We start from the raw sequence: 23,705 nt of genomic DNA on the forward strand, positions 1-23,705 counted from the left end.
AGAAAACTTTCTTTGTGTCAGCCTTCTGAAATTCGCTTCCAAAAGTTGTCTCCCAAAAATTCCCGTCCAAAATTCGTATCCCCCCAAGAATGAACCCCCAAAGTTGTGATAAGCAATTTTCTCCTTAAATCGGGGTACTAATTATGCGTTCACCCGAGAAGACTCTTTGCACAACTGAGTTAACTCTCAATTAACCTTTCTTATCTTTTATTTTATTTTGCATTCATCTTTCATGCACATTAAGTTGGTTTATTAAATAACTTTATTTAATATTCTACTTGACTTCTATTTTAAATAAATTTATTACTTTAATCTCATGTGCACTTTGTCAAATTCAAATAACATTATTAATTTCTATTATTTAATCTTTTAATTTATTTCTCATATTTACACTCATGCTTAGATCATGCGATCTAGAATTCTTAATAATTTATATCTTTCAACTTTTAATTTATTTTAGAACTTAATTTATAACATATTTAATTAATTTAAATAACAATAATATTTAACATTTATTTAAAAATGAACTCCAAATATATTATTATTAAATTAAATAAATATTATCCTGTTCCAAATTTCTCTTTGAACTTTAATTTCCAAATTTAATTCTTTTATTTTATTAATTTCTCAATTAATTAAATATTAAAGATATCATATTAATTCTCTATTAAATTAAATCATTAATTAATCTTTTTAATTAGACTTAATTAATAGAAAAGACATCAAGGACTCATATAACAACATACGAAACCCTACATAGAAAAACACATACTAAAACAAAACAAAAAGGGTTATAATCCCGAAATTACATTATTTGATGCATTTGGAGGGTACTTAACTCAGATACTTATCCTAATTATCAATTAGGACAATTGGCTAAAAGATTTTGAGAATTGGACTTAAGAGTTTATCTCCCCTCTCTTACCATTGAGACAATGCGATAGGGTACGCTCATCCTGACAATTCAGGGAAGTCGATACCTAGTACTTGCAATCTACATAAAATCCATGCATGTACAAATATAATATTCTAAGCTAAACAAACAATGGCAGAAAGTGGTGCATTGTGTAGATCTCGACTAGCAGGTGACTACGACTCCCTTCCTTAACCACATCTGAAACACCATACATAAATAAAACAAACACGCACACCATACACATGTAGTATGGGGTAAGTATCCATAAGAAAGCACATGTGATAATAAACCATCTAACTAATCATCATCGATAACTGAAAACATTGAATAATCATCATACATGCATGAAATATAGAGTACCAAGTAATCTCATCATATAATAAACTGAGTGTAAAACAACATCTGATAATCTCTAAAATAATAATACTAATCATCAAACATAAATTGGCCTAAAAGAGTTTGGCAAGGATGACAGAAATGCGACTTAGGGGTAGGCACTACACGTTCATTGAAATCGATCTCAACTGTTGATGAATTTCAGGAAAGTCTAATTAAGAGACTCTCATCTCTTCATTTTGAAAGGTTGAATGAGAATTTGCATCGAATTGTTGCTGGAATTCATACTCGCATTTGCTCATATTCACATATGCAAAGATTAAGTTTGATAAAAATTTGACCAGATTTAACCATCGTTGACTTGAGTTGACTAGTTTCGAAAAGAATTTTGAAATAATTAAACAAAATTATTTAATTAAATGGAGTACTGACTCTAATTAATTAAACAAAGTTATTTAATTAAATGAGAAGCTGTTCCTAATTAATTAAACGAAGTTATTTAATTAAATAAGAAAAGCTTCTCTAATTAATTAAAGATTATTTAATTAAATAGAAAAAGTAATTATGAGAATATATCTCATTTTATTAAATTAAATATCTCAACAAAATCTCTCTTCTGTTTAAAAAGAGAAATTTCTAGTTCACTATTGATAAAAAATGAGTTAAATCAGTTAACTCCTTTTTCGACTCAAATGCAATCAATTAACTCATTATTTTAGTCAAATTAAATCTGTTAACTCTCTTTAATTTGAAAATCTCTCTTTATGACTAAACTTCACTTTTAATCTTGACCGTTGATTGAAATCGATCTCAACCGTTGATGAATTCTAGGAAAGTCTATTTAAGAGACCCTCATCTCTTCATTTTGAAAGGTTGAATGAGAATTTGCATCGAATTGTTACTTGAATTCATACTCACATTTGCTCATATTCACATTCGCAAAGATCTAGTTTGACCAAAAGTTGACCAGATTTAACCACGGTTGACTTGAATTGAGTTGTAGTGTCTGCCCCTGGTTTGCATTTTGTTATCATTGCTTAACTCTTTTAGAGCTAGTTTCATGTTGATGGTTAGTAACATTATTATGAGATTATCAGATATTGTGCTATGGATTCAGTTGATATGTGATGAGATTACTTAGACTCTACATTTCATGTATGTATGATGATTATTTTTAGTGTTTGCAGTTATTAATGATGATTAGTAAGATGATTTATTATCATATGTGTTTTCTTATGGATACTTACCCCATACTTGCATGTGTATGTTGTGCGTATTTGTTTTGTGTGTTTGCTTTTGTATGGTGTGTCTGATGTGGTTAAGGAAGGGAATCGTAGTCACCTGCTAGTCAGGATCTACACGATGCACCACTTCTTGTCATTGTCTATTTAGTTTAGTATATATTGTGCTTGTACATGCATAATTTTTATGTAGGTTGCAGGTACCGGGTATCGACTTCCCTGAATTGCCAAGATGAGCGTACCCTATCACATTATCTCAATGATAAAAGAGGGGAGATAAATTCTCAAGTCTAAATCACAACTCTTTAAGCCATTTGTTCTAATTGAAAAAATTAGGACAAGTATCTAAGTTGAGTACCCTCTGAATGCGTCAAATGATGTAATTCATGATATAAACCTCTTGGTTTGATTTGTATGTATTTTGACTATGATGAGTTTTTTTCGTATTTTTACGTTTGTGAGTCTTTGAAATTTTTTTTATTAATTAAGCTTAATTAAAAGATTTAATTAATGGTTTAATTAAATAAAAAAATTAATATGATATTTTAATATTTATTTTATTTAATTAATTAGAAAATTAATCAAATAAAATAATTAAATTTAAAAATAAAATAATTAAATTGAAAGATAAAAGTTATAATATTAAATTTGGAATGTGACAATATTTATTTTAATAATAATATATTTGGAGCTCATTTTTAAATAAATGACTAAATAATATTACTATTAAAGCTAATAAATATTTTAGCAATAAAGTTTAAAAGTGGAAAATATATTTTTAAATTATTAAAAGATGCTAAATCTTATATGATTAAAATATAAATATATTAAGATTGAAAAGTGGAGATATTAAAGTTAGTGCATGCGACTTAATAAATAAATAAATAAAATTAGAAAGAGTAAAGTAAATTGGAGTTATAAGCTTGCATGGGAATTAACATGTGTCAACAACACGGGGGTTAGTGCATCAATTAAGCACAAGGTGTCTACAATTCTATGACTCATCAAAAAGAATTGGAAAAGACCCATGCTTAGTTGGTGACACCTTTCAGTGGTTTCAAGAAGCATTCCAAAAGTTTCTTTAGAGCTCTTGATATTCAGGCATTCATAGAAGCTTAAAAGAAAAACTTAATGGAAGCTACAAGTTCAATAGAAGCTACAAGCTTAATGGAAGCCACGAGTTACAAGCAAAAATAGAAGCTTCAAAGCTTATATGCATGGGAGAAGATTCATATGCTCATATATTTTCTACTTGCTTCTATGCTCCTACTAGCACTTCTAATCACTTGGAGGATTCGATCGGCTTGGATTCTTGGAAGAATTGCTAATAATGGAGAAGGAAGGAATTTTCTATGGACTTCTGAAGCATGAAAAATTAGCATCGGTGTCCAGGTGCACTCGTGATATTCTCATATTTTCTTTGCACTCCTTCTCTTCCTGTCTTCATCATATCTGTTTTATGTGTCTGAATACTCTCTATGATTGAATCTACTATTTGAAATTGGAATCAAGATATTTTATTTGGTTGAGAAGAAAACAATAGAAAAAATCTTAGATCCAATTAAAGAGAAATAATTAGATCTTAATCGGGTTTGGGTTTGAATTTATATTGTGAAATTAGATAGACAAGATTTGAAATTAAAATAAAAATTCTAAGTTGAAAATTTGAATAATTAGATATAATATTTCTATCAAATTATATTTTCAGATGCGTATGGACAAACCTATTAGATGGATGAATGGGTAAATTTAGAGAATAATTATTTTAAGAGGAAATTTTTAATTCATCACAAATTGTCCTATCGCTACCTCTTGGATAAACCTGAATTCAATCATTCATAACTTTTTATCGGAATCGAATTTATTCGATCTCTCCTGTTAGAATCGGCGCAACTTGGCCCTCCCCAATATATTTAAATTTCAACCCGATCCAACGGTTCATTAGGGAGATACGGCCGTCGTACTGAAACTATTTTATTCAAAAACGGATGTCTCTTCATTTCTCATAACCAAGAGTTTTTTATGCTTAAACTTCACAAAAATAATATATTAAAACATGAAATGAATTAAAGATATTATTGCAATATTCCCTTATTAAAATCTTATTAATATGCATTAGTTTTATATGGTCTATTATCTAATCTAATTAAATCAAATTTAATTAAGATTAGATAATAGTAGAAGAAGTGTAGTTAATTATTAGTCAATCTAAGTAAATGGATTAAAAGAAAAGAGATTTTAATATAGTTTATATAGTGGACTTTTTATAATGTATATTGAATACTATTTAATATATATTAAACAATTTTAGAGTTGTTTAATGAAGATGATAATACTAAGAATTTGAAGATTATTCATCTTAAAATTAACAATGAGTCTTATTGATTTGTGATAGAGATTTTTTTCAAACAACTTTTATATAGACAAAATATTATTAGAACAATTAGAAAATGGAGTCTAATGGTTGATTTTAATATTGAATAAATAATTGTAAGATGATAAGTTATATTATGTTGATTTAAATTTAGAAATTCTAAATGATATTAGATTAAGATTGATTTATTATGTTATTGGTTAATACGTTTGAATACTTTAATGGTATTAAAAGTTAGCTAATGAAGTTCTATGTAAAAGTTCTCTAAATTGATTATTTATAGTTGTGATAAGTTTATTATTTATTAATGTTTGTTGGGTCTAACAAACTATTAATAAATAATAGTATACATAGTTTAAATAGTTATCAACTTATACAAACAGAGTTACTCTAAAGGAGATTAATTAATGATCGAAGTACTGTAAAAGATATTAATCAAATTGAATTGGTTAATAATTTGAAAGATTATCAGTTAACTGAATAAACATACATAGGAAAAACTTATTTGAGATAATAATACCTGGTATTGAAGATTTATTATAAATTGTTATTATTAAAATATAAATGAGAACATTGTTGTAGAGTGATGTATGTGATCATTAAAGATTTAATAATAAGATTCCCAATATAGTTTGTCATTAAATATTAACGAGTTATTATTATTGAATTATTAATATGATCATTTGAGTATTGAATTATAGTTGACTTTTAACTTACAGAATTCTAGTTAGTTATTAGTCAACTGATGTTAATTAGAACATTCATATGGTTATACAATTATTAATTAAATCAATTCATGAGAGTTAATTAGATTTAACTAATAATTAAGTTATGTAATAGAGATTTATTTGATATAATTATTTTAACGATATTGTAGATTATCTATATTGAAGTTGATAGGTCTTATTCTTATGACTTGAATTATGACTTTAGATATTGTATGGTTGTCAACGATGGTGACGATTAAATTCAAAGACTCAAACTTTAGTAATACTTAATTAAGTTTCTAATTGAAAACTAAAAAGATATTAATAGGTCATGGATGGTGTACCTATGTTAATGGATTGAGATAAATAAAGTTATAATCTCTTATTCGAAGAATGATAATTGGTCCTCTTATAATATAACGAATAATGATCTTAGAAAAGTTGAAAGGTTAATCAATTAGAATATGGATCATGGTTAAATAAGAGAACAATTTAATTAAAGGTCAATGATGATCAGTTTAGTGAATATTTATCCTTAAGTTATTTTTTAAATGTAATTCTTATTAATAGAAGAATAATGTTATCGGGGAACAAACGGGTTGACTTGTAGGTCAAATGATGAAACTTGAGACACTTGAAAATATACTTGTAAACAGAAAACAAAAAACCTCTACACTTGATTCAACTATGTAAGATAGCAAAACCAAAATATGTGTTTGCATCGTGTATTTTTTATGCTTCTTGCTTTGTATTTTTGGGTTGACTAGTGTTGACCAGTCTTAGGTTGTTACCAGAGGCTCGGGGGTTATGAGATGTGTTGGCATGTTGATCTTATTTGGTCTCGATCTTTATAAGCCCAACCATGGTAATGTGACTGTATGCTCTATGAAATGTTTGTATTTACTGATTATTATTGTTCATCAGTCTTCATGTGTGAAGCTGAGATGTATGCGTATGAGACACTTGAGCTAATCATTTTTGAGTCATCGATCAGTTATCTTTGGATTACTTTCTAGTCACCATGATGGGACTAAAATGTGAGTTTATTCTTGATGATTTCATGTTGTGACATGTTTGACTCAACCATTTTGGAGTCTTCGATCAGTATGATTTTGAGATATTCTTGGTTGCTTGTTGAGAACCAATGATTATGATGATTTATTTTGAGATATATTTTGGTTATTGAGAACCAATTGATACTTATGATTATCAGTGATTCCTTCAGTTGCCAATAAAGAACTGTTGTGGTCATGATTTTCTATGGATGCTTTTCGGATGCTCATGGAGATTTGATGATTCTTATTTTGGAGATTTGATGATTCTTATTATGGATATTTGATGCTTATTTGATGATTCTTTTTTATGGATTATCTTTTGGATTTTCTTTACAGTCGCTTGTACAGGACTGTGGTGATTTATGATTCCATGAGCCTAGGGTAGGTAATCTACTTGTAGTGTCGAAAAGTGGCTTGCAATGGGCACCAGAGCCCTAAGAGGCTGCCAGGGTAACTCATTGTAAGTTGGATTAATAAATGATAACATTTATATCTAATACTAACTGAATGAACCTAAAAAAATAAGATTTTTGGTTCTCGCCCATGCCTTGAGTGCTCGTATAGGCTAGGATGGGAGTAGAGAGAATGCATCGTTACGACCTTGCATTCCATAGTATGCCTTGTCAATATGAGAGGATACTAGTGGACACAAAGATCAAGTTTGACCAAAAGTTGACCAGATTTAACCTCAGTTGACTAGTTTCAAAAAGAATTTTGTAATAATTAAACGAAATTATTTAATTAAATGGAGTACTTATTTCTAATTAATTAAAAAAAGTTATTTAATTAAATGAAGTTATTTAATTAAATAAGAAAAGTGTCTCTAATTAATTAATGATTATTTAATTAAATAGAAAAGATAATTATGAGAGCATATCTCATTTTATTAAATTAAGTATATCAACAAAATCTCTCTTCAGTTAAAAAAGGGAAATTTCTAGTTCAATATTGATAAAAAATGAGTTAAATCAGTTGACACCTTTTTCTACTCAAATTGAATCAGTTAACTCCTTATTTTACTCAAATTAAATCTGTTAACTCCCTCTAATTTGGAAATCTCTCTTTATAACTGTACTTCACCTTTAATCCTGACCGTTGATTGAAATCGATCTCAACCGTTGATGAATTTTAGGAAAGTCTATTTAAGAGACCCTCATCTCTTCATTTTGAAAGGTTGAATGAGAATTTGCATCGAATTGTTGCTAGAATTCATACTCACATTTGCTCATATTCACATACGCAAAGATCAAGTTTCACCAAAAGTTGACCAGATTTAACCACGGTTGACTTGAGTTGACTAGTTTCGAATTTTTTTTTGAAATAATTAAATGAAATTATTTAATTAAATGGAGTACTTACTTCTAATTAATTAAACAAAGTTATTTGATTAAATGAGAAGCCATTCCTAATTAATTAAATGAAGTTATTTAATTAAATAAGAAAAGTGTCTCTAATTAATTAAAGATTATTTAATTAAATAGAAAAAGTAATTATGAGAGCATATCTCATTTTATTAGATTAAATATCTCAACAAAATCTCTCTTCAGTTCAAAAAGAGAAATTTCCAGTTCACTATTGATAAAAAATGAGTTAAATTAGTTAACTCCTTTTTCTACTCAAATTGAATCAGTTAACTCCTTATGTTACTCAAATTAAATCTTTTAACTCCCTTTTATTTGAAAATCTCCCTTGATGACTGAACTTCACCTTTAATCCTTACCGTTGATTGAAATCAATCTCAACCGTTGATGAATTCCAGGAAAATCTATTTAAGAGACCCTCATCTCTTCATTTTGAAAGGTTGAATGAGAATTTGTATCGAATTGTTGCTGGAATTCATACTCACATTTGCTCATATTCACATACGTAAAGATCAAGTTTGACCAAAAGTTGACTAGATTTAACCACGGTTGACTTGAGTTGACTAGTTTCGAAAAGAATTTTGAAATAATTAAACGAAATTATTTAATTAAATGGAGTACTTACTTCTAATTAATTAAACAAAGTTATTTAATTAAATGAGAAGCCATTCCTAATTAATTAAATGAAGTTATTTAATTAAATAAAAAAAGTGTCTCTAATTAATTAAAGATTATTTAATTAAATAGAAAAAGTAATTATTATAGAAAATCTCATTCTATTAAATTAAATATCTCAACAAAATCTCTCTTCAATTCAAAAAGGGAAATTTCTAGTTTGCTATTGATCAAAAATGAGTTAAATCAGTTAACTCCTTTTTCTACTCAAATTGAATTAGTTAACTCCTTATTTTACTCAAATTAAATCTGTGAACTCCCTTTAATTTGGAAATCTCCCTTTATGATTGAACTTCACCTTTAATCCTGACCGTTGATTGAAATCGATCTCAGCCGTTGATGAACTTCAACAAAGTCTATTTAAAAGACCCTCATCTCTTCATTTTGAAAGGTTGAATGAAAATTTGCATCGAATTGCTGCTGGAATTCATACTCACATTTGCTCATATTCACATACGCAAAGATCAAGTTTGACCAAAAGTTGACCAGATTTAACCATGGTTGACTTTACTTGACTAGTTTTGAAAAGAATTTTGAAATAATTAAACTAAATTATTTAATTAAATGGAGTACTTACTTCTAATTAATTAAACAAAGTTATTTAATTAAATGAGAAGCCATTCCTAATTAATTAAATGAAGTTATTTAATTAAATAAGAAAAGTGTATCTAATTAATTAAAGATTATTTAATTAAATAGAAAAAGTAATTATGAGAGCATATCTCATTTTATTAAATTAAATATCTCAACAAAATCTCTCTTCAGTTCAAAAAGGGAAATTTCCAGTTCACTATTGATCAAAAATGAGTTAAATCAGTTAACTCCTTTTTCTACTCAAATTCAATCAGTTAACTCTTTATTTTACTCAAATTAAATCTTTTAACTCCTTTTAATTTGGAAATCTCCCTTTATTACTGAACTTCACCTTTAATCTTGACCGTTAATTGAAATCGATCTCAACCGTTGATGAATTCCAAGAAAGTCTATTTAAAAGACCCTCATCTCTTCATTTTGAAAGGTTGAATGAGAATTTGCATCGAATTTTTGCTGGAATTCATACTCAAATTTTCTCATATTCACATATGCAAAGATCAAGTTTGACCAAAAGTTGACCAGATTAAACATGGTTGACTTGAGTTGACTAGTTTCGAAAAAAATTTTGAAATAATTAAATGAAATTATTTAATTAAATGGAGTAGTTACTTCTAATTAGTTAAACAAAGTTATTTAATTAAATGAGAAGCCATTCCTAATTAATTAAATGAAGTTATTTAATTTGTGAGGCCTCACCCAATTCGTCATAGTACCAATGAGATAATTGCATTACAATGATTTTAATCTTATGTTTTATACACTTTTAAGACTGTAGGGTTATGTCATTTTAATATCTGCATTTTGATGATTCGTAATTACCTCTGCATATTATGACCTAAGTGATGCATTTAATGATTCTATTTCATATTGTAAGCTATTGACATTGCTTTAATAGAAATTGAATGGTAGAAATGCTTGTAATATAAGAAGGTAATGTTGAAGTCGAAATTAGAGTTAAAAGATAAATTTTGTTATGCATTGAGACCTAACCCGCATACCTAGGGATTCAATAGTTATGGATTCAGCATCTTGTCGTAGAATATGAAGTTATTTAGAATATTAAATTGACCATGTTATGTTGATAAGTAAAGTTTAGTTTTATAGTATTTTGAACATTTTACATGGAAATTGTTAGAAGAAGTAATGTAATTATAAGGAATGAAGTATGGAACTCAAATGTCAAATGTACTATGTAAGTTTTGATATTTTAATATTTTGAAGGTTATATTTGAAATGATTAAGAAAGGGAAAGTTAATTTGAGATGATGAAATATATGCAAGTCTAATGTTGAATGAGATAATGATTCATTTTACATATGCTTATATGATTTTTTTGGACTACTGACACTCAATTTTAGTGTGCAGGAATTTTACCATGGGTTAAAGGGGAATTAAGGCTCAAACTACTACAAACATGACATAACCAAGGTTGAATCAGTGGAAAAGATTCAAACCTAATTTTAATGTGTTTTATTTCGTATATGTGAATTGTATGTATGCGTAGTAGCCTAGTTCATGTATTATTGTAAAACAAGTCATTTTTTTTAATATAATGTGATATTTTGTGTGTGTCACTTGACACTTGTGCTTGTTATGTGATATGACATGTTATTCATCAATGGATCATGTGGCCACCTTATTCTGTGATAAATACCTCAATTGAGGAATTTGATTATTGCCTTAGTCAGTAAAAGGACAAGGTCATCACCTTGGGGAATTTGAAATTTGAATCACCTAGCTTTGGGAGGGTCATAAAGTAACTTTAAGGTAAGTTGGGATTAAAATTAACCCCACCCATGTTAGTACTATAGGCTAGGGAGCTATTAATGACCTCTAGGGTGTCTAGTGGACCTAGGAGACCCCATGAAAATGACATTCTCTATGGAATCCTAAAATGAGAAGGATATATATATATATATATAGAGGTATGGCTAAATGAGAAACCACTTGGCCACTCTCTAATTCTAGAGACAATTAGGTTTTGGAGGGAGAGGAGGGGAGCTCTACTGCAACTATCCTTACCCTAGCTTGGACCAAGGTTGGTATCTCAAGCTTGCTTCCTTTCCTTTTTCTTTCTTTATCCATGGTTAAGCCAATCTACAAGTGTGGAGTTTATCAATGGAGTATGCATTGCATTGCATTGTGGAGTATCATTCATGTGAGTGTTTGAATGGTGTTCATTCCATGTAGATTAGTGTGACACCATTGTGCATCTTGTTGTATTGTGTGGAGTATTGTGAGTATGAGGTTTGGATTTCCTCTATTTCCTTGTTGCATTTGGGTGTTGATATTGTGTTGTGATAATGTGATGTGCTCTTGAAAATCTTTTGTTTTATTGCTACTTGGTTTTGTTTTCTTGTTGTGCTTGAGTGTTCTTATAGGTGTGGGACTTACACTCACCCTTGTGGGAAGGGAAGAGAAGTCCAGGGTGAACGGGCAGCAGTTGGATTGCATAGTTGAGGACCTTGGAGTATGGGCTCCATTGTATGCCATTGTCATATTCATATTTTTCCTTGGGGGAGGATAAGAAAAAAAATTTAAAAAATGGTGAGGAAGGAAGTAACTGAAGTATGGGTTTGTAGGAAGCTAAAGCTATTGGTTGTGTGTGGTGGAGGGTGTTGTGTTTGTAGTGTGTGTGGTGGAATATTTTTATGAAGCCCCAAAAGGGCATGATATTATGAAGCCCCGAAAGGGCCTTGTATTTTGTTGATCTAGCCCTGAAAGGGCATGAGTTTTATGGAAAATATGATATGAAATGGTAAACCTCCTTGTGTTTCCACCTTCACCCTATGTTCAAGGTTCCAATGGTGAGCCTTTGTTAAATATCCTTGGGATGGGATTTGTTGCAGTTTTGTTATGTGGTGTATATGTTTCTTACAAGTGTGTATGTGGATTTTGTTTGAGCCTTGTTCCCCTAGCGCGGGGGTGGTCTCTTTGAGACCTATGGTTGGGTGGAAAGCACCCATGGTCCTTGTTGTTTTGTTGTGATGCATTTGCAAGTTCTTAGAGAAAAATCTTAGAAACTTGGAGTCCTTATTATCTTCCATGTGCATAGGAGGAGAAGACAATATTGCATTGAGATGAGATAGAGAGAAAAACTCCATTTTGTTATGTGGGACTAAAAGTATTGTAAGAGAAAGCTACTGTCTTGGTTCGATTGTCAATGGAAAGGTTGTGAGTGCTCATGTGTAGTAAAAGTATTTTCCATTGTGTATATTATGATATGTTGACTTCACGACCTTTTTGTGTATCATGAGGGTATCACTGAAGATAATTCATTGTAATAATATTGTTTTTTTATTGTATGGTAACACCAATCAGAGATCCAAATTACTTGATGCTCTTGAGTGGAATGCAAAAGAAATTTGATATCATAGAAGAGATAATATTCATAGGAAGGATTATCCTAGTGGATTGCTATTATCATTTTAGATCCATTGTTTACCAATTGTGAATGTACATTCAAATCTAGATCTGCATAAGAAGATAATGTTGAGAAAATGGTTTCTAAATTTCATAATTCATAGATAGCGATAATCCAGATAACTTCATATAAAGTCTTGTCATAAAATGTTGAGTTATTGGATTAAGTTAATGTTTTGAATGCTAAATGAATCACAATTTTAAAACTATACTTAGTTTATAATTATCTCCTAATTATCCTTGCAATAACTTACCTTGAATATCCTAGATTATAGAAGAAGAAAATCAAGTGATGATATAAAATATACAAGACTTAAGACATAAGCTTGTTGTAGGTGCACATTTTATCCTCTGGAAAATGTATGAGAAAGTAAAATAAATCTCTTCTCTTAATACAGACATTAAAATATTGAAGAGTATTCCTTAGACTCCTAGGACCCTATAACCTATAAAGCATATTTTAACATAATAATCTAACCATCATATTAATTGCATTAGAAGGGACCTCATATGAGACACATAACTCGAGTCAACACCCTATCAAATCAGAAGAAACTTTTTAAAAAAAAAATATACAATGCTCATGTTAAACAAACCTAAACTAGCACCAAGTAATATTTTAAACAAGAAATAGCGTGACAAACAACCTACTATATTATCTACCCTAGGCTAGCATGGGTTGGTGAATGAGAAAACAATTTAATATGCTAAGGAGACCAAGGTATTTAATTTCTCTGACATGATCAAGACTTATTTCATCCACCTATTCCCTAGGCGCTTTGTGCCTTCAAATATTACATTGGAATACCGTGCAAGTTTATGACATAATTTTGACAAGAGGGAATGGCTTCCATTTTGTCCTTGATGCCTTGATTTGCTTTGGAAGAAGTTATGACATTTTATATGTCTTTCTTCACCCACCTAATTAAGACTAGGATAAACTCCACGCTGCCAACAATATGGGACCAAGTAGCAAGTCGATTTAACATGGGAATTCGAAATGTATATCTTCTAGCTCAAAATTAATAGGATTTGACTCATGGAAAAGGCGCCTATGCTTGTCTTGGCCAAAACTTTAGTAAGTGAGCCCACCATGGAGAGAAACCCAAGGAATTTTCTTGGTCTATGGGTAAGTGAAGAAGATTATGGGGTAGTAGCACGTGGGTAGTAGGGTGATTTCGAACTTTGCTAGAGAAAAAGTACTTCATCTTCTTAAAACCTCACTAACAATACTTTAGAAACAAAACTTGACCATCTACGAATGGATTATAACCGCTATGCACTAAGATTTTGACATCCTAAATACATATGGTGAACATTGTATTCATTCATGGATAACATAAACACAAAATCTCAACAACACAATGTTTGAAAACTCATATTGCTCAATATCCAAATATGGATACGTGTAGAGCTCGACTCCAATTGTCCAACCCTACATATACCCACACTTGGGTATCAACAAGTGTAACTTAAAATTGAACTTCCCAATTTCCTTAAAACAAAATTAACACCCATAACAGTAAAAGGGTAAAGGTTAGGAACTGCCCCCTACCTCAAAACTCAGCAGATGAATAAAAACGTTCAACTCAGAGCTCCAAAATTTTGCTCAACTCTGAAGCCCCAATCAGAACAAAATCTCCACAATGCAAAACAACTGAAACCAAATTTCCAACCATAAGAAAACTTCCATTGAGTTGCCTTTTTTCTCAATTACATAAGCAAGAAAATCCTTCCAACAGAAACCCCACATCTTGTTGGAAACCTAGCAACAACACACACAGGTGTTACTCGAAGCAGAGGAAAAAGGCCCAAATTCAGGTCATTTCCATCAAAATCCTCTTTCAAATAGCAAAGGCCAACATTCCTTCAAGGATAGTAAAGCCTCCATAAAAGAGCATTTAATAAATCTGCAACTCCCAAAGAGTTGTGCATACGGCTTTCCTAATAGCCTCTGCCATTTTGGCCTCAAAAAAACAATAAACATTTTTTTTACCTATTCAAATCATGCGAAACCCTCTAGGGTTTTATGGTAAATGGTTTTATTCAAATATAAATAATAAGTGCATAACAAAATCACCCCCAATGGTTATTGCCATAGTATTTAAACATTGCAAGCTCCCAAAACCATTGCTCCACATAAGAATTTATGTGAATATATGTGCGAATATCTCATACCTATATTTATATGAATTTTGTGTGTGACTTATCAAATTATCCCTTTATATAAATATATTCACAAGTCAAGAACTTAAAGGCATGGAATGAATTTCTCGAAAATAATAAAGATAGCAATATACCTGAGAAATTCCTAATAATACCAGAATGCATTTGTCATACATGTACCAGATATGTTTTCCTTCCATATACACAGTAACATAAAAACACAAAAGAGTTTTACAAACATCCTTTTAACATTATGCTCACAATCTAATATACTTGCAGAAGAATATAAAAATCAAATGTACCAATACATAAGTTATACCAGATCAACTTGAAGATACCAATTCTAATTTTTACAAGCATAGCCATAACTAGAAATCCTACAATTATAATCCTGTAACAAGAATTCCATGAAAACATTAATTCTAATCAAAACCTAATTTAGTTCAGAGATCAAATGATGTATTTCAAAATCAACACTACAACTAAAACAGATCAGCTGTAAACCCAAGAACAATCCAATTGCAATACAAAAGCAGTATCCAAAATATATGTATCTCATAAAAACCAAAACTAACCTATCTGATATAACAAAACAGTGTTCAAAATATAAAATCTCCCAACCACAGAACTTGTGTCAAAACAACATCTAAAGTGAATAAAGAGAAACAGGAAGAAGTAGGGTTAGGCATGACACCCTCCCCCACTAAGGTTCAACTTTCTCCTGGAAGTCAGCAAATAAATGTGGATGAGCGGTTCTCATCATTTCAATATCCTCCCAGGTAGCAGATGCTTCATCATTGGGGTCCCATAAGACTTTTACCTTCCTTATTTCTCTTCCTCTTAAACTCATAGTTCTGCTATGTCTCTTTTCATTCCAGGCCAATAATAATGCTACTTAAGGTCAGCATGCATTTTCTTGACACCCGGATGAGCCGAAAATGGTGCCTTGTGTGCTTCAACCATAATTAGATTTCTCAAATCCCCTAGCTTAGGAACGTACACATTCCCTCCATATAGCAACAAACCTTCAGGATTCACATAATACCCCTCAAAACGTTCTTCTAAGACGCTGCCACTGTCCATAATAGCCTTAACATCCTGAAACCAATGATCTGCGAAAAGGTTTTGTAAGATCCTATCCTTAAGATCCACTGAAGGAATTAAAGAAGATAGTTCATGTTGCCTTCTGCTAAGAGAATCAGCAACCACATTCTCCTTCCCTTGCACATATTTAATCTCAAAGTCATATTCACACATGAATTCCATCCATCTTCGCTGCCTAGCGTTGAGGTCTGGTTGCATGAAAAGATACTAAAGACTTCAATGATCTAAATGTAACTCAAAACGTTGACCCAAAAGAAAATTCTGCCACTTGGACAAAGCATGCATAATCGCAGCAAGTTCGAGATCATGAGTAGGGTAATTCACCTCATGACTCTTAAGTTTTCTGGACTCATAAGATATAACACCTCCCTCTTGCATTAAAACTAACCCTATGCCATCCAATGATGCATCAGTGCAAACCATAAACTGCTTAGCTGAATCAGGGACCGCTAGAACTGGTGTGTTGGTCAAACATTCCTTTAGTTTTTGAAATGTTACCTTACACTCAACTGTCCACACAAATTTCTTCCCTTTTCTCTGAAGAGATGTGATAGGATGCGTTATTCTGGAGAAATTTAATACAAATCTAAGGTAATAGCTTGCTAAGCCCATGAAACTTTGAACCTCGGATAAATTCGTAGGTGCTGGCCAATCTACAATAGCCCAAATTTTGGATGGATCCACAGAAATTCCATCACCAAAAATAATATGCCCTAAGTAACAAATCTCCAATTTGAAGAATTCGCACTTTTCAGGATTGGCATACAATCTGTTCCTATGAAGGCATTCAAAAACCTGCTCTAAATGCTACTTGTGCTCCTCAACAGAGTTGGAGTAAACCAAAATGTCATCCAGAAAAATGACCAGGAACTTGTCAAGGTAAATTCTGAACACACCATTCATCAGACTCATGAACACAAAAGGTGCATTAGTTAACCCAAAAGGTACCACTGTGAACTCAAAGTGTCCATACCTGGTGCGAAAAGCTGTCTTATGGATATCAGCTTCCTAGATTCTTAGCTGATGATATCCAAATTTTAGATCAATCTTAGAAAATATTCGGGCACCCTTGACCTGGTCAAACAAGTCATCAATTCGAGGCAAAGGATACCTATTCTTAATAGTGACTTTGTTCAATTGTCTCTAATCGATACAAAGTCTTAAAGAACCATCTTTCTTCTTGACAAAGATCACCAGAGCACCCCAAGCTGAAACATTAGGACGAATCAAACCTTTTTCCAAAAGCTCTTCCAACTGAAACTTAAGTTCAACCAGCTCTTGAGGTATCATTCTATAAGGAGTCTTGGAAATTGGTTCCGTTCCTGGCACTAAATCGATCCAAAAATCAATTTCCCTCTTCGGAGGTATCCCAGGAATCTCCTTAACAAAAACATTTGAAAAGTTCCACAAAATAGGATGATCGAGAGAAGAACTCTTAAGTACTGAATCTTCTAAGTTGTTTACCGAAATGGCAAACAAACTGCAGCCTTTCCAAGCACACCTTGCCAATTGCTTGGCAAAAATTGTCCGCAAAGAGATAGGTCTCTTGATTCCTGTGATAAATTTGGCTAATCCAGAATCATCAACACAATAGATTGACTTATCTTTGCAATCCAAAATAGCTTGATGTTGTTCTAGCCAATCCATACCCAAAACTATGTCATACAATCCTAAAGGTATAACCCTAAAGTTCACTGAAGTTGAGAAATATTTCATACAAATCTTATAGTCAGGAGCAATAATATCAATGTTTACCTTAGACCGTGATGCTAACTCCACTTGCCATATATTCCTTGCCTTAACCACAGGTATATCACAACGTGCAACTAAAGTAGAAGAAATGAATGAGTCTGTAGCTCCCTAGTCGAATAAGATAGAAACTTTCATACCTTGAGTATTACCTTGAGCTTCTATAACCGAGTTCTGGTGTTCGGCTTGCTTCTGATCCAAATTTGCAAAGATATGATGGTTCCTGGCAGAATCACCAACTATTGCTTTAGACCTAGCTAGCTTAGGTCCAACCTTCGACTTATCCCAATTAGGACACTAAGACTGATAGTGCCCTAATTGTCCGCAATGAAAGCACTCAACAGATTTCTTGAATCCCATATTCTGACCAGAAGGTTTAGGAGATGTCTTGTTACTCTACACACTCTGAGGTGATTGAGATTGCTTAGGCTATTCTAAACCTTTGGAGTTCTTATCAAACTTCCTCTTCTTGAATTTTCCACCTGAAAATCCAGTTTTTGAACTACTCTATGAAGGCTTCTGATTCTTACTGACATCTAGAGTAGGTGAATTCATGTTGGTTTTGTAAGCAGCCCCATGATAACCAGACTTTATGTCAATTAACTTTGCTCGCTCTGAGGCTTCTTGCATAGTCAAAGGTCAAAAAGTTCTCACTTCCTCCCCAATTTTGGGCATAAGCCCTCTAATGAAATGATGTATCATGGCCTTATCATTTTCAGCCCACCCAGAAAACTTCTTAAGTTCGAAGAACCTTCGTTCGTAAGCTTCCACTGTAGAGCCAATCTGCATGATCTGAAAGAACTCCTCAGCACGGGCCTGATGCCAATATTCATACATGAATCTCTCCTTGAAGTGCTCAACAAAAAGTTCCCATGTGACCAGGGAGATATCAATGCCAACCTCTTCCAACTCTATTCCCACCACAAGGAACCAAATCCTCTCAAATGCATAACTGTCCATCTGACCTTCACGTTAATCAGGTAACGGTGTAAGACAAGACATCGCTCAATATTCAACAGCCAAGCTTCTGTCATTGTACCCTGTTGCATACCATAGAACAATGGTCCTTTAATCTTGGATAGGTCCTTGAGCTGAGCTCTTGCCACTGGATCTTCTTCTACATGAAGATTAATGCCCTGCACAAGAGGTCTCCTATTATTCACTCCCCCACTAGGAATCTGGTTATTAGCCTCAATATTATCAAGATGTTCTAGAATTATCTGAAGTACCAAAGCCTGGTCTGCCTGATTATTCTGGTTGTTACCAACACCAGCATTCTGATCAAACTGATCATTTCCAGCATCATTCTGGTACCTAGGTCCTCTACCACGGCCCCTACCTCTGCATCTACCTCTGCCTCTGCCAGCAAGTTCATCCTCAAGGATACAACATCCTCGAATTCCTCTAGTGACAGGAGGCATGATAGCAACCTAAAAACAAAATTTTATTAATAACACATCGATGACGGGTTAAACCCTATAACCCAAAAGTCTTGGCTATTCTGAACCTGGCTCTAATACCAAATGTAATGCCACACAAGACATAACCAAAAGAATCTAAAACAAAATACAATTCCATAAACGCAATAATTTTTTTTTATAAAATCATCTCAACACAAGTTCCAATACAAGGACTGAATCACTCTTATACAGAAAAGTTCCCAATGAAAGAGAATATCATCCAAATACATTTTCATTACAATAAGAATACATAAAGAGTTCAGAACTATAATTAAATACAATTTCATTTCTTGACATGTATGTCCAATATAGGAATCCTAAATACTGATTAAAAAAAATAACTTCGATAAACATCCTTAGCTACTTGAAACTCAAAGCACCTGAAAACCACACAGAAAGAAACATAACACAAACAGGGGCTCAGTACATACTGAGTTTAAAAGCGAAATCCATCTGCATACATGTTAGTACCAACATATAGATATCCAAAAATAGATTTCTAATCCATCTAACATAGTGCAAATCTAGTAATAATATGCAAGAAGTAAACAATTATTTTGCATTGCTAAATTAAACCCACACTAAGAATAACTCATAAATGAAACATATTTATTTTGAGGTGTCATCGTTATGGAACTAAGTTTCTGCATCCAAATATGGTATGCTCTTAGTCATTATATAATGATATTCTCTATTTTACTTGTCATTGACTGAATAGAGACATGCCTTTTCTCTGTACTTAACCATATAGGTTTAAGTCATAGGTAAGGCCAATTATCTTTTATGTGAAATTAACCCATCCAATTTATTTTAAAGTTATCATTGAATTAATTAACTGAATAGGATAAACCAAATTCAGCCACCTTGATATACATTCATCACAGCTATTCTTAAACACACTTCAAACAAATTTACTAAGAATGCACATGTAATGAATAACTATTCAATATAACCTGTAATACTACATTCCTTATCAAATCGAAACACATCCTCTTCTGCCAATTCCAAAAGTAAACTTAGGTCATTACAACAACAAAAACCAAAACTATAGTATGAAGATCGCATAAATATAATTAAACTGACTTAACCATTTAATGACATTTATCGAACCTTAATACCATACAATTGAATACCGCTGATATAAAAAATTAACTTATCCTTCATAATGACTAAGATATTAAAGTAATTAATGATAATAATGAAATTTCATTAATCACATATCATAAATTCACCTTTTTATTTGAAAACAACTTTTTGTTCAACAATGAGTTCTAATAGTTCTGTAATCAAATATGTAATAGAATACATCTTTCGAAATAAAAGACTTCTATTTTAAAGCATTTAATTTCAACAAAAATGTATTAAAGCTAATGAAATAATTCTTATCCATTTATGCATTCTTGACAGATTACCTATCTTCAAGGTCTATTCAATATTTATACAGAGATCAAATACAATGATGTCGACTTAACATCTGTATATATATATATATATATCATTCTAATGCAAATTATTTTGTTTCACGAAAAGTTTTCATGTAAATCCTTTAGCATTTTACACAACTATTTAACAATATGTCAATACCCTGATTATACATGTACATTTGTTTTCAAAATTACAATTTATACCTTATGTCAAAATATCATTCCTGTCAGTCATCAAAAATGAACAGAATACAACTTCCTTTGAAAATCTTTAACAAAGATCGACTAATGCTTTTAACATGTTTACTGCCAACTGTTCTTACTGAAATTAACTACAACCTATAGTTCCATATTGACATTAAAACCAACTATATACAATATCATCAAACCTCGATTTAATAATAGAATTTCCAAATCAAATTTCATTTGTGACACAAGACAAATGTTTGACAAAATGTCGTTGCCTTCAATTCCTACTAACAATACTTCAGAAACAAAACATCACCTTCTACGAATAGATTATAACTGCTATGCACTAAGATTTTGACATCCTAAATACATACAGTGAACATCATATTTATTCATGGATAACATAAACACAAAATCCCAACAACACAATGTTTGAAAACTCATATTGCTCGATATCCAAATATGGATATGTGCAGAGCTCGACTCCAATTGTCCAACCCTACATATACCCACACTTGGGTATCGACAAGTGTAACTTAAAATTGAACTTCCCAATTTCCTTAAAACAAAATTAACACCCATAACAGTAAAAGGGTAAAGGTTAGGAACTACCCCCTACCTCAAAACTCAGCAGATGAATAAAAATGTTCAACTCAGAGCTCCAAAATTCTGCTCGACTTTGAAGCCCCAATCAGAACAAAATCTCCACAATGCAAAACAACTAAAAACAAATTTCCAACCACAAGAAAACTTCCATTGAGTTCCCTTTTTCTCAATTACATAAGCAAGAAAATCCTTCCAACAGAAACCCCACATCTTGCCGGAAACCCAGCAACAACACACATAGGTGTTACTCGAAACAGAGGAAAAAGGCCAAAATTTAGGTCATTTCCATCGAAATCCTCTTTCAAATAGCAAAGGCTGACATTCCTTCAAGGATATTAAAGCCTCAATAAAAGAGCATTTAATAAATCTGCAACTCCCAAAGAGCTGTGCATACAGCTTTCCTAATAGCCTCCGCCATTTTGGCCTAAAAAAAACAATAAACATTTTTTTTACCTATTCAAATCATGCGAAACCCTCTAGGGTTTTATGGTAAATGGTTTTATTCAAATATAAATAATAAGTGCATAACAAAATCACCCCCAATGGTTATTGCCATAGTATTTAAACATTGCAAGCTCCCAAAACCATTACTCCACACAAGAATTTATGTGAATATATGTGCGAATATCTCATACCTATACTTATATGAATTTTGTTTGTGACTTATCAAATTATCCCTTTATATAAATATATTCACAGGTCAAGAACTTAAACGCATGGAATGAATTTCTCGAAAATAATAAAGATAGCAATATACCTAAGAAATTCCTAATAATACCATAATGCATTTGTCATACATGTACCAGATATGTTTTCTTTCCACATACACAGTTACATAAAAACACAAAAGAGTTTTACAAACGACTTTTAACATTATGCTCACAATCTAATATACCTACAAAAGAATATAAAAATCAAATGTACCAATACATAAGTTATACCAAATCAACTTGAAGATACCAATTCTGATTTTCACAAGCATAGCCATAACTAGAAATCCTATAATTACAATCCTGCAACAAGAATTCCATGAAAACATTAATTCTAATCAAAACCTAATTCAGTTCAGAGATCAAATGATGTATTTCAAAATCAACACTACAACTAAAATAGATCAGCTGTAAACCCAAGAACAGTCCAATTGCAATACAAAAGCAGTATCCAAAATATATGTATCTCATAAAACCAAAACTAACCTATCTAATATAACAAAATAGTGTTCAAAATATAAAATCTCCCAACCACAGAACTTGTGTCAAAACAACATCTGTAGTGAATAAAGAGAAACAGGAAGAAGTAGGGTCAGCCATGACACCCTCCCCCACTAAGGTTCGACTTTCTCCTGGAAGTCAGCAAATAAATGCAAATGAGCGGTTTTCATCATTTCAATATCCTCCCAGGTAGCAGATGCTTCATCATTGGGGTCCCATAAGACTTTTACCTGCTTTATTTCTCTTCCTCTTAAACTCATAGTTCTGCTATGTCTCTTTTCATTACAGGCCAATAATAATGCTGCTTAAGGTTAGCATGCATTTTCTTGACACCCGGATGAGCTGAATATGGTGCCTTGTGTGTTTCAACCATAATTAGATTTCTCAAATCCCCCAACTCAGGAACGTACACATTCCCTCTATACAGCAACAAACCTTCAGGACTCACAAAATACCCCTCAAAACGTCCTTCCAAGACGCTGCCACTATCCATAATAGCCTTAACATCCTGAAACCAATGATCTACGGAAAGGTTCTGTAAGATCCTATGCTTAAAATCCACTGAAAGAATCAAAGAAGATAGTTCATGTCGCCTTCTGCTAAGAGCATCAACAACCACGTTCTCCTTCCCTTACACATATTTAATCTCGAAGTCGTATTCACACAGGAATTCCATCCATCTTCTCTGCCTAGCATTGAGGTCTGGTTGCATGAAAAGATATTGAAGACTTCGATTATCCGAATGTAACTCAAAAAGTTGACCGAGAAGAAAATGTCGCCACTTGGTCAAATCATGCATAATCACAACAAGTTCAAGATCATGATTAGGGTAATTCACCTCATGACTCTTAGGTTTTCTGGACTCATAAGCTATAACACGTCCCTCTTGCATTAAAACTGCCCCTATGCATTTAAATGATGCATCAATGCAAACCACGAACTCCTTAGCTGAATCAGGGACCGCTAGAACTGGTGCGTTGGTCAAACATTCCTTTAGTTTTTGAAATACTGCCTCACACTCAACTGTCCACAAAAATTTCTTCCCTTTTCTGTGAAGAGATGTGATAGGATGCGCTATTCTAGAGAAATTTAATACAAATCTACACTAATAGCT

The sequence above is a fragment of the Cupressus sempervirens genome, chromosome 9 (assembly GCF_028749045.1).
Source record: "Cupressus sempervirens isolate cs-2001-9-10 chromosome 9, ASM2874904v1, whole genome shotgun sequence".
In the NCBI taxonomy this organism is placed as follows: domain Eukaryota; kingdom Viridiplantae; phylum Streptophyta; class Pinopsida; order Cupressales; family Cupressaceae; genus Cupressus; species Cupressus sempervirens.